Source organism: Phocoena sinus, chromosome 1 (genome assembly GCF_008692025.1).
Source record: "Phocoena sinus isolate mPhoSin1 chromosome 1, mPhoSin1.pri, whole genome shotgun sequence".
NCBI classification, from domain to species: Eukaryota; Metazoa; Chordata; class Mammalia; order Artiodactyla; family Phocoenidae; genus Phocoena; species Phocoena sinus.
The window spans coordinates 18,424,868-18,438,894 of NC_045763.1; positions in this window are offsets into that span (position 1 = coordinate 18,424,868).

The window sequence follows — 14,027 nt, forward strand, 5'->3', positions numbered from 1 at the left end:
CTTCATTCACCTTCAACTCATAGGCTCTGTTGCACCTTGAAGAGCCTGGTGACAGGCCTCCAGGCGCTGCTGCCCGGCCCACACAGCTGATGGTGTCTCTGATGCCTTCTTTCCTCAGTGGCCACACGGGGAAAAAGCTTCATAGCCTAGCTTAAACATCACCTCCTCCAGGAAGCCTTCCCTGCCTGCCTCCCCTCTCCCAGTCAGAGTGCCTCTCACCCTCTTAGGACCCTTCGTGTGTTCTGCCTCAAAAAACAAGGCTTTGTTTTCATGCCTGGTTTATCTGTTGGGTTCTAAGCTCTCTCAAGGGACCAGGTGGTATCTCTCTCTGAATGCCCCTCAGCATCTACAGCCTGGCGTGGCATGCAGAAGATGGGAAATAAATATTGATTAAATGATTCATTCATCTTCCCAGCAAAGAGTGGCAGATGTTAATGAAATCTGAAGTCAGAGGCTCAGCAGGCCCAGATTCAAGTCCCACTCCCCACCTGCCATCTGAGCGCCGCTGGACAGGCTGCTGCTCTACCTCTCAACATCAATTTCCTCAACCATCAAATACCGATAATGCTTCCACTTAGCCGATGTCACAGGACATCAGGGATATCATTAAGAGGATGATGGTGATGATGATCGTTAATATTTACAGAACCTACTGTGTGCTGGGCTCCAAGCACTTGGGCATCTCCTCTGATCCTCACGTCACCCCTCTGGGACAGGCACTATTATTAACCCCATTTTACAGATGAGGGAACCTGGAAGGAATTGTGGCAGAATAGGTTTGGGGAAGGAGCAGGGCCCCAGGACCAGGAAGGGAAATGGGGGTAGCAGGGTGGGACTGGGACGAAAGAAGGGAGCCAGCAAGGGGGCCGTGAGCCAGCTTTCCATGGTTGAGAACCGGGCAGCTGGGGCTGGCTTTAGAGTTTCACTGCCTGGGAACTAATTCCTGCCAGAGGTGTGAGATGCAAATCTGCACTGGGTCACCCTGAACGTGAATTCCTGCCACATCCATTCCTAGTGTAGGGCTCTTAGTCAGGTTGCTGGATCTCTCTGAGCCTCAAATTACTCATCTTTGAAATGGGAATGGCAAAGTGACCTTTCCATTTACCATGAAGATTCAATAAGGGATTGGATATAAAGTCCTCAGAGGGGTGCATAGCAGGTATTTAATATACTTTCACTGAGATTTGTGTGAGATGGACTGGAGAGGCCCTCACATGGAACTGAATTAAAATACTTGCAGTTTTCCCTTCACGCCCTACACTCTCCCATTTCCCAGGCTTGGCATCCATGGCTCCATATCCACAAGGCCTCTTCTCCCTCCCAACCCCATGTGACAAATCTGACCCGCCCTTCAAGGCCCAACTCAAATGGTGGAGTGACAGGAACAAAGAGTCTGAAGTCAGACATCTTCAAAGTCCTTGGGAACACGACCCATGCTGTGTTTTCACCTTCATGCCCTCCTCCCTGAGAGTGCCGGGCACACAGTAGGTCTGCAGTAAGTGATGATGGTGTTAAGAGCTCACGTTTCCTGAACACTTCCTCAGTGTAAAGCACCAGACAGGCACTTTACATGCGTTACTATATTGAAACCTCCCAACTAACCTATAACGTAGGTACAAGAAGGAAACTGAGGCTCAAACATGTAGGGGATTTGAGCAAGGGTTGGTTAAAGAGGAAACCAGGATCTGACCAGGATCTGAACTCAGATCTCTATCTCCCAAGGCACTGAGCCACTCTTTTTTTTTTTTTTTTTTTTTTTTTTTTTGCGGTACGCAGGCCTCTCACTGTTGAGGCCTCTCCCATTGCGGAGCACAGGCTCCGGACGCGCAGGCTCAGCGGCCATGGCTCATGGGCCCAGCCGCTCCACGGCACGTGGGATCCTCCCAGACCGGAGCACAAACCCGTGTCCCCTGCATCAGCAGGCGGACTCTCAACCACTGCACCACCAGGGAAGCCCACTGAGCCATTCTGAACAAAGAACTCAGCCCCAGAACCAACCCCATTGAAGGAGGGTATGTTCTGCCAGTGAACCCAGAGTTCCAGTGCTGCAGGCATCGTTGGGGGTGGGAGGAGTGTGCCCACAACTAGATAAGTTAGGGATGCTTAGTCCCATTTTCCAGATGAGGAAGCTGAGGCACGGGGGACATTAAATGAGACGGTACAGCTGGTAAGGGAGAAAGCCCTGTTCCAGCCAGACCCCAAAGCCCTAGAAAAGCCCCCAAACCAAAGCAAGCTTCCATCGCAGCTGGTGTACCTCATCCCTGGTATATCTTCTCCTGAAAAATGCCTCTGATACCTTCTACTCAAAGCCCTACTTTTCAAAACACAAAATGCTTGATAGAAGCTTCCTGAAGGCACAGACCTCCTGTTCTGGGGCTCCCCACTGTGTCACCTGTTCACATAAATCCAAAATCAGACAGAAGCCAAATCAGAGCTGTGGGAAGGAAGAAGGAAAAAAATCTCTGCTCCATCATATTTCTGCTTCTCTCTAAAGTCTTTTCCAACTATTCTAAAATGTGTTACTTTGGTAATTGGAGAGAAAAGGTTTTTTTTTTTTTAAAAAAAGAAATAAGTTGCTGCTTCAGAGAAATTCTGCTATTGATAATGAGCCTTTCACTGGAAAACTGTTGGAATGTGAGGTTCACAGGTGCTCTGGACTGGCACATAGTAAATACTATATGAATGTTTGTTAAGTAACTAAAACTCTGGGCCCTGACACTCCGTAAGCTGTGGGCTTTTGGGCATATCATTGCATTACTCTGAGCCTCAGTTTCTTCACCTGAAAAGTGGCGCAAATCATGGCTTCCTCATAGATCTGTTGTGATAGTTGAAGTAAATCTGGGATGGTACGAGAATGTGCTCTGTGTGTGTGTCTGTGTGTGTGTGTGTGCACACGTTTGGCATAATATTACCAAAATGTATTGAGAAGATAAAGTATTTGAATGGACAATTCTCCAAAGAAGATATACAGAGGCCAATAAGCACATAGAAAGGTGCCCAATATCATTAGACATTAAGAAGTGAAAATCAAAACCACAACAAGAGGGACTTCCCTGGTGGTCCAGTGGTTAGGACTCCGCACTTCCACGGCTGGGGGCATGGGTTTGATCCCTGATCAGGGAACTAAGATTCTGCATGCCGCGCGGAGAGGCCAAAAAAAACCCCCACAAGATTCACACATACTAGAATAGCTATAATCAAAAAGAATGACAGGGCTCCCCTGGTGGCGCAGTGGTTGAGAGTCCGCCTGCCCATGCAGGGGACACGGGTTTGTGCCCCGGTCCGGGAAGATCCCACATGCCATGAAGCGGCTAGGCCTGTGAGCCATGGCCGCTGAGGCTGCGCGTCCAGAGCCTGTGCTCCGCAACGGGAGAGGCCACAACAGTGAGGGGCCCGAATGCCGCAAAAAAAAAAAAAAAAAAAGAATGACAATAACAAGTATTGGCCAGGACATGTAGAAATTGGAGCCCTCATATATTGCTGGTGGGAATGTAAATTGGTGTAGCAATGTTGGAAAACAGTTTGGCAGTTCCTCAAAAAGTTATACACAGAGTTACCATATGACCTAGGAATTCCACTCCTAGATATATTCCCAAGAGAACTGATGACAAATGTTTTCATAGCAGCATTATTCATAATAAGCAAAACTTGGAAACAACCCAAATGTCCATCAGCTGATGACTGCTTAAATAAATGTGGTATATCCATACAGAGGGATATTATTCAGTCATAAAAAGAAATGAAGGGGACTTCCCTGGTGGTCCAGTGGTTAAGAATCTGCCTTCCAATGCAGGGGATGTGAGTTTGATCCCTGCGTGGGGAACTAAGACTCCTACATGCCGTTGGGCAACTAAGCCCACACGCACAACTAAAGATCCTGCATGCCGCAACAAAGATTCTGCATGCTGTGACTAAGACCCGAGGCAGCCAAATAAATAAATTAATTAATTAAAACAAAACAAAGCAAAAAAGAAATGAAGTACTGATACCTGCTACAATGTGGTTGAGTCTTGAAAACATTATGCTAAGTGAAAGAAACCAGACACAAAAGGCTACATATTATATTATTACATTTATGTGAGGTGTCTAGAATAGGCAAACCTATAGAGACAGAAAGTTGATTAGTGTTGCCCGCGTGAGTCGGTTTCATTTTACAGATAAGGAAACTGAAGATTAGAGAGGCTAAGTTCCACTATGCCCACCTATCTGTGTGACTTTGGACTGGTGGCTTCACCTCCTAGAGGCTTAGTTTTCTCATCTATAAAATGGAGGTGATGACGAGCACCTGAAAGGGTGATTGCACATCCTTCATATTTCTTAGTTCATTTCCCCTTCTCTCTGGCCTTTGGGTGGAAGCTGGTGGGGTTGAAGGGTTAAGGCTGCCATCTAGCGGTGAACTCCAGTACCTGCCCAAAGCCTGCGAGGCTATCTATTAACAAGTTAACCCCCTATGGACTTAGGGAGGAGAAAAAGAATGTGAAAGATGCAGCCCCGCTGGGAAGGCCAGGGCTACCAGATTGGCCAAATTCTTTCCAGATGTTTCCACACCCTGTAGATGTTTTTCACAGATGTTGAGTCTTGTGGGTCTCATTGGAGGAGGACAATCGGATTTAGGTCCCTGTAGAGGTGCCCAGAGGAGCTTGGGGAAGCACAACCTACAATTCATGGGATTATCAATTTATTCCCTCCTTTTCCCGAAGGAACTCTTTAGGGTTTATTAAAAAGATTTATTTATTATTTATTTATTTAATTTATTTATTTTTGGCTGCGTCGGGTCTTAGTTGCTTGCAGCACGCGGGATCTCCGTTGATGCATGCGGGATATTTCGATGCTGCACGTGGGCTTCTCTCTAGTTGTGGCGGCGGGTTTTCTCTTCTCCAGTTGTGGTGCGCAGGTTCCAGAGCGTGTGAGCTCTGTAGTTTGAGGCATGGGGGCTCTCTAGCTGAGGTGAGTGAGCTCAGTATTTGTTGCACGCGGACTTCGTTGCCCCGTTGCAAGTGGGATCTTAGTTCCCTGACCAGGGATCGAACCCACGTCCCCTGCATTGTAAGGCGGATTCTTTACCACTGGACCACCAGGGAAGTCCCCCGAAGGAACTCTTTAAAACACACATTTGCTTACGGTCTTGCAAATAGCTCCCAGCATGGCCTGACCACCCCACCCGCTGCCAGCCCCTCTGATCTTCACCCTCCTTCACACAGGGACCTGAGGCTCTCATAAAACACACTTTTTCCGACAAGCCCTCTGACCTCCCTGCTCTCCCTGTAAGCTCACGGTATTCTCTCTGCTTGGGATGCTTCTCTCCACCTCTTCTACCGTAAAAAAAAAAGTCTGCTCTCAGACACAAGTTTCTCAGATACACAGCTCATTGAGAATGCTGTATACCCCATATGCACATGTGATCTCAAACAATGCTTAGTAAAAATGTGTGTATTTTCCATTGACAGATGAATGGATAAAGAGGATGTGGTACATATATACAACTGAATATTACTCCTCCATTAAAAAGAATGAAATAATGCCATTTGCAGCAACATGGGTGGACCTGGAGATTATCATACTAAGTCAAGTGAGTCAGACAAAGACAAATATAATATGATATTGCTTACATGTGGAATCTAAAAAAAAGATACACATGAACTTATTTACGAGACAGAAACAGACTCACAGACTTACAGAATGAACTTATGGTTACCAGGAAGGAAGGTGGTAACCAGGGGGCAGGATAGATTGGGATTCTGGGACTGACATGTACACAGTGATATATTTAAAACAGATAACCAACAAGGACCTACTGTATAGCACAGGGAACGATGCTCAATATTCTGTAATAACCTAAATGGGAAAATAACTTGAAAAAGAATAGATACATGTATATGTAAAACCGAACCACTTTGCTATACACCTGAAACTAACACAACATTGTTAATTAACTATGCTCCGATATAAAATAAAAAAATTTTTTTAAAATGGGTGTATTTTAACTCTTTAGTTGAACAGAATTGAAGCCTGGGACAGCAACATCAAGAATCCAGATCAATTATTAACATAAAAAAATAAGACTCAGAAGTATTTTGAAATAAGCAAGACATTCAGTCTTTGGAGTCCAAGTGGTATTGGCCACAGTATGAGTATGGGTGGTGATAGCTTACAGCACCCATTTCTCAGAAGCTGACTCTGATCCCTGCTCCCCACCTCCTGTTAGGAATCTCAATCTGTCATCATTTCATATTGTAATTGTTTTTCTGTTCTGTCTTTCCCCACCAGATTTAAGTCACTCCTCGTCTTCTTTATCTTCACACCCCAGTATCCAGCCCAGTGCCCATCGTGGAATAGAAGCCCAAGAATTGCTTATTGAACTGAACTCAGTGAAAGATTTTTGGAATAGTTGAGAGGCCACTTGGCCACTGTCAGAGGCTCTGTGACTCTGCAAGCCAAAGAGGTCGCCAGGGTCGGAATTCTCAGGTATCTCCTATTCCTGGTTTAACGGAGAGAGGAGAAGTATCCCTCTGCCCATCCCTCTGCCCACATGATCATTCCTCCCCCAAAATGCAGATAAAAATGATGCGAATAGTGGTAAAGCAAGTATGTTCATACCCCAAATCCACTTCAGTTACAATGAAGTGGTACCACAGCCCTAAGAAGAAGCCACAATTAGCCCCATTTTACAGGTGAAAGAACTGAGGCCAGGAGTAGTTCAAGATATGCCTGAAGGCACACAGCTTAAGTATCAGGGCACAGAATTTTATTTACTATGTGCCAGTCACTGTTCTTAAGGCTTATAAATAATCCTCATAACATCCCTATGAAGTATGTATTGTTATCACTCCCATTTTACATATGAAGAAACTGAGACTCAGAGAGTTTAGGTACTTTTCCCAAGATCATAGGGCTGGTGATGGTGGAGCAGGTTTTGAGCCAGGGCAGTCTGGGTTCACCCTCTCAACCACTCTGCTACCTTTCCTTCCTTCTGGATATCGTCTGAAAGCCTTGGCTTAAGCATGTATAAGTAAGATAAGAACACCCACATCTCAGAGTGGCTGTGAGGAATAGATCTGCGTGTGGGCGTCTGGAACACACTAGATACCAAGGAAAAAGAGGTAATAATTTTTGTTCCTCTTGAGAGCCGAAGCTGACAATTGCAGCAACTGGCCACCAGGGGGAAATCATGCGCTGAAGACCTAATACCTTCCCAGGCCCTGGTTCCATGGTTAAGAATTCCGCTGAGACCTTAATTTCCCTGTGCCCAACCCTGTAATCAATGACATCTCACCAGTGCAGAACCTCACAGAACTAACCTGCTTGCAAAAGAAATAAGATTTAGGCCTTAAACGCATCCAAGGCCCCTTTGCCAACACCAGTTCTGGGAGGATGTATGTTGTGGGGAGCCCAGCTGTGTCCCATTTGGTGGTGGCAGTGGTGGGGGGCGGTGATTATCAGTAGTGCCCTTTCTGCTGGAGGCCGGGCTCCTGGAGCCACAGCTGCAGGGTGAAGGGTGGCAGGGAGGGCTTTGAAATTGTCTCCCTAGGGATTTCCATGGTTACAGATTGATGCCGGCAGACCACTAGGCTGGGTCCTTTATCTGTATTGTCTCGTGGGGAGACAATGGGCTTTAGGGATGCGGGGGCCCTCCATGCAGATCACTGCTGCAGCAGGGCCCTTGTGTGCCCTGCTCTGTGAATCTCCTGACCCCGGCTGCTGGGGCTGAGAGACTGGGGCATGGGGGTCAGCCTTGGCAATCACTCCTTGCTTTAGGGTACAACACTACTGCTGCAGAGACTTGGGAGAGGCCATCTTTCAGGCTCCAAGACAGCAAAGCTGCAGAGGCCACAGGGTGTTCAATAAAAAGCACACACTTTGGAGTCAGCCCTGATTATATCATGATTCTGACTTGGACAAGTTATTTTACCGGCCTGAGTCTCAGTTTCCTCATCTGGAAAGTGGGGGCAGCACCTGCTTTATAAAATTACTGTGAGGAAGCATTAAGCACAAAGCCTGGTGTCGAGATGCTCAGAGAGGACCTGAGCTCAGACGGGCTCATAGCATATCCGGGTCATAGGACCAGCTCTGTCACTCACTCTGTGGCCTTAACCAAGGCCCTTCTCCTCTCTGGGCCCTAGCTGCCCCGTGTGTGACTTGGGGACTTTGAAAGGTTTATCAAGGATGACATGAAATGATGATAAGAAAATGCTTGGAAAGATAGAAATCAAACCCTGAACACACAACTCTGCCTCCCAGGACTTAAAGGTACTTGTAATATACAGCACATGATCATAGGGGGCATGTGGCATTTGGGTGAGTTGAATCTTTGGAGCTACGGCAGAAAAGGGAGATTATTTAGGAGGCGGGACATGCAGGGTCTCAGAATCAGGGAGTTATTCCAGAAAGATCTGCCACCCTGATTAATAAAAGAAACAAAAGCACAGGGAGGGAATTCCCTGGCGGTCCAGTGGTTAGGACTCCCTGCTTTTCACTACTGAGGACGCAGGTTTGATCCCCAGTGGGGGAACTAAGATCCCACAAGCCTCAGGGAACAGCCAAAAAAGAAAAAAGAAAAAAAGCATAGAGAACTGAAGGGACTCAGCTCTCTGCCACCCAGTTTAATCACCTTGTCCTGTCACCAGCTTCTTCCTCAAGGAAAGGGTGTGTCTAGGTGGAGAGGAAAGGAAGGAGTAAGGGAAAGTTATTGTCACTTATGGGACACGTTTAAATGAGGTTAAGTTGATCATTAGCCCCATTTTATAGATAAGGAAACTAAAGATTGCTATTATGGTTATTCAACTGGATTGGCCAACCAATGTATAAGATCCCGAAATAAAAATAATTTGCCTGCAGAATGGAAGACAGAACTTGCTGAAGGGAAAAGTAAAACAATCTCTTCACCTTTAAATAATCAGCTGAGGGACTTCCCTGGTGGCGCAGTGGATGGGACTCTGCGCTCCCAATGCAAGGAGCCCGAATTCGATCCCTGGTCAGGGAACTAGATCCTACCTGCATGATGCAACTAAGAGTTCGCATGCTGCAACTAAGGAGCCCACGTGCCGCAACTAAAGAGCCTGCCTGCCACAACTAAGACCCGGTGCAACCAAATAAATACATATTTTTAAAATAAAATAAATAATCAGCAGAGGGAATCAAAAACTTTTAAATGTCTATCACTCATCCTTCCATTAAGATGCACTTAGCCCAGAGTCTTGCACACAGTAAGTATTCAGGAAATGAAAGTTCTTATCACCACTACTGTTTTTATTAAATTTACTGCTACACATTCAATGCAGGGGATACAAAGGTAAATAAAACTCCCTCCTGTCTTTGAGGAATTCAGCCTAGTGAGAGGGAAAGGGGGGCTGCAATAATCTCTTACACCTGCTGGACTTCACAATGTACAAACCACTTTTACATGCACCATCTCACTGAATTCTCAAAACAATCTCATGAGGAAGGCATTTTTCCCATTTTAGAGATAAGGAAACTGAGGCTCAGTGGGCTCCAATGACTTGCCCAGACATTGTAAAATATGAATAAAAGAGGAAAGAAGATAGTTTTAGGAGGAAAACCACCTTTATTGGATTAACAGATGTGTTTAAAAAGCAATAAAGAAAAACAAAGCAATAAAGTGTATCAATTATATAAGGTACAAAGACCATAATCCTGTTTTATTAAAGAACATAAAAAAGATACCTCTTACTGAGTTAAAAAACCAGCCAGGCTTTGAAGAACTCTCACTTATGGAGCAATGACTACGTGCCAGGCACTTTTTGTGCATTTCTCTAATCCTCACAGCAGCCCTGAAAGGTAGAAACGGTTAGCCCCCCTTCACAGATGAGAAGCCAAAGCTCAGAGAGGTGAAGCTAGTGCCCAGCAAGGAGGGGAGAGAATGAGGACTGAGACCTGGGCTCTGATATTCAGGATACCAGCTAGAGCCAGGGCTTCCTCCCAGGTCAGTTTGGCCAAGGAAATCTCCTGCTGAGGGGTGAGCACAGCTTCTTGTCTCCCTCCACAGAGCACAGTGAGTGGGAGGGAGGTGCAGGCTGCTCTCCAAGGTAAGAGGAAGCAGCACAGCACAGCATGGCCTTCTTCACAGCGTGTGTGCGTGTGTCTTCATGTATGTGTGTGTGTACACGCACATGTGTGGCTGTGTGTGAAATTGGCTGGGCTCTGGGTCTCACAACATATTATTTATCTGTACTTCTTCCTGAAATGTCAATTTTATTTTTTAAAAATTGAGACATTACGATTCTATATAAAAGCACAGATGGCTATAGAATGTATGAGAACACACTTCACGTGGTATGCCAAGATAAGGAATGACAGCTAGCATTTGGGGGGTTCCTATTACGTGTCAAGCATTAGACTGAGAGTGCTATGTGTTAACTAATTTAATCCTCACAAAGTAGGGACTTTTATTATCCCCATTTTATAGGTGCAGACACTGAGGATGAAGGAAGCTAAGGCATTTGTCCAAGTTCACACTGCTAGTGGGGGACTGCAGGCACTCATAGGCATTTCAGTAGCCAAATATTGTATGTTCAATTGAAAGTTTACTAAAAGATTCACAGGGACTTCCCTGGCGGTCCGGTGGTTAAAACTCCACGCTTCCAAGGCAGGGGGGGTGCGGGTTAGATCCCTGGTCAGGGAACTAAGATCCCACATGCTGCGTGGCAGGGCCCAAAAAAATTTAAAAATCCAAAAAGATTCACAGATGAGGATGATGACAAAGAAGCAGGTGGGTCCTGCCCCACTAGATCTTGACAAAATTATAAGGGCTGCCAAGTTCAAGCATCTCGTCTGTGCCAGGTACTCTATCTCTGCTGTCTTATTTAATTCCTACAACAACCCTATGAAAGAGGTACTATTGGGAGTTTCAGATGAAAAAACTGAGGCTCAGAGAGGTGATCACACAGCTAAGACGTGGCAGAGACAGGTCTGTCTGATCACAGATCTCCTGCCACGTTCGGCCTCCAGGTCCTCTGGCCTCTGGGTCATGTCCTTCCTACCCCAAACCCCAACCCCCATTCTCTTCTAAAAAGGGGTGCTTTCATGAGTAAGCTGGCTCTGGCTCTGGCTGAGCCTGGGTCTAAAGCTCTGTCCTTCCACCAGCTGAAAACACATTTGTCATGAAATAATTACAAATCCCAATAATGAGAAAGTAGTAGCTGGGCACGGACTGGGAGTGTGAAGATCTGGTTCTTAATCTCTAGGTCTGTGAGGGGGTCTTTCCCTATGACATTGGATGAGTTGCTTACCCTTTCTGGGACTCCAGTTTCTCCATCTGTGAAACGGGACTATTCCTAACTCCATCTGTGACTTACTGAGTGCCTCCATGTGCTGGCAGGCTTCGCAGTGCTTTACCTTTAGTTCCTCACTAAATACTCAGCAGGACTCTGTGGTGGCTCTGTGCTGGTTCTCTGAGGTTCAGAGAAGTAAAGGAGCTTGTCCAAGGTGGCAGAGCCTGGGTGTGGAGATGTTGGACTGCAGCCCTGCTTTTTAAGCCCCTGCACTATTCCTCAAGGCACCAAGCTGTCCTGCTGATCAGATACTCCTGTGTATGTGTGAAAGGCCTCTGAAGAACACACATGCTAGACAGGCAGTGCTGAGATGCTGGGATTGGATTATGCCAACGATACTGCCGCCCGGAAAGATGAGGAATCTGACAACCATACCCAGCAAGCTCTGCGGATGGCATCACCCAGGGCCTACCAAGTGCCAGGCGCTTTACATATGTTGTCTGCTTTAAACATCACAGCAGCCATCTAAGGCTCTGAGAGGATAAATAACTTACCTGTGATGGCATAGCTAATACACGACAAAGCTAGGATTTCAGCCAGCATCTGTCTGATTCCCAAACTCACAGAAAGTACGGGGTCTGGCTGAGGCCAATTCTGTGTGACCATTGGTTTGTACAAAGTTAAAAGAACTGCGGGGAATTCCCCGGCGGTCCAGTGGCTAGGACTCGGCGCTTTCACTGCTGTGGCTCGGGTTCAGTCCCCGGCTAGGGAACTAAGATCCTGCAAGCCGTGCGGCGTGACCAAAAAATATATAAAATTAAATAAAATTAAAAACTGCAGACATCAACAGGACTGGATGTGGAAGCTATGTTGGAGACCTGGGCTCTGACACTTACTCCAGGGACCTTTGGCAGATCCCTTAATATCTGTGAGCCTCACAGGGGTGAAATGGAGGCAGTGCCCCGGTCTCACATTACCACATAGACTAAAATGCTGTGTACTAGTGAAAGGCCTCTTTTGAACACTTTCTTGCTGCTGTCTTTGAATGTGGAGTCAAACTTTCCGAGGGAAATGTGATGGACAGGAGTCAGGACCAACATTTAGGTCCCTCAGGGCCCACCTGGATGAATCCTGGATGGAAGCTGGGATCAACCCTTCATGCATCTGGACCCAATGCAAGAACTGCCAGGGGCCCTGGTGGGGAAGAGACGTGTGTGAGCGGTGGTGGAGGGGACTGTCTTGACAGTCCCTAAGTACTTGTCTCCTCCCCCCAGAACCTATAGTGGCCAAGTACCCAGTGTCTTGAAACCTTTTTTTTTTTTTTCTTAAATGCTAAAAATGGCATAGGCTGGAAACAAAACCAGGTTCAGGAAGAACCTGGATCGGTGAGCGGGCAGGTTATTCTGGGGAATCTGCCTTGGGTACCCTCATTGCCACACAACACACACTTTTAGCCCCAAACTGACCAACGGCCAGCTGGCCAGCGACCACCTCGACTTAGGGTAATGAGTTCCATATGCTTCCATAAGAACCCAGCTGAGCTCTTCCCCAGCAGTTCTTAAAAAGTGTTCTCTCTCCTCCCTGGCTTCACTTGGCCACCCTTGTTTCATTTGCTCCTAATGAGGGCGCGAGGGAGGGGGCTGGGTGGCAATGACAAGGAGACAATGCTTTAGGGAGTCACCATTCCCTGACTTCACATTTCCACATCCTCAGGTGGGGGTCAGCGCAGTGCACCAGCCCCTGGCAGTCCCTCTGTGAGAGCTGTGTGATTCCTGAAGCCTGTCAGGGCCTCAGCTGCCCCACCTCTAAAGTGGGAATAACAATCCTTGCTCTGGGGAGGCAAAGTATCACACGAAGTTTCCTAGATACAAAGTTAGGAGGCATGGGTTCGAGTCCTGTCTTTTTTTTTTTTTGGCCAAGCTTGCGGGATATTAGTTCCCCCACCAGGGATTGAACCTGGGTCATGGTAGTGAAAGTGCTGAGTCCTAACCACTGGACCGCCAGGGAATTCCCTCAAGTTCTGTCTTGACCACGAATTTGCTGTGTGTCCCTGAGCAGGCTCCTTCCCCTCTTGGGCCACATGTGTGACCTCTAAGGGTCCTTCCATCCCTGACAGCCTTTAGGTTTATGAACAAATGACAGAAAGGTACAGGGAAGAGCATCAACTTACCTGTTAAACATGGGTGGCTCCAAGGCCGGATCCCTTGGAAGCCCAAGGCCTCCCTGCCACGGCCAGTGTTACTGCCAGTCTGACCACGGTCTGGCCCAAGGAGGGTTTTGCCTCCAGGCTCTGGGACAAGGTAGGAGCAGGGTGGCATTGAGGACAGGGAGTGTCCCAGTTGGAAGGGCAGCTCCACAGCCTGGGTGATGCAGAGAGAGGCTATGGTCAGTCCCCAGCCATAGAGGGATATGTATCCGAGTTCAGAGAGCTACAGCGCCCCCTTCCCCTTATCTGGCTTACCAAAGGCAACCCCTAAATCCTGGTCTCTGGGTGACCTACTAGCCCGATCCAGACTGTCCACTGACTCTACCCAAAGACTGACTCCCTAGCCTGGGCGATGATGCTTTTCAGACTAACCCTCACACCCCGTCTATGAAGCCCCGCGACTGCCGGCTGCCAACTTCTACCCACACTATCTCCAAACCTTGCCAGTCTGGCTGAACCCCAATTCTGGCCACACTCTGACCCCTCACTCTACTTTCAGACTGACCCCTGATTTCGGTCACAAAGTGACCCCCTGACCTTGCCACTGACTGACCCTTCACAGCAGAAATAATCAGAGAACAATTAAATGCTAA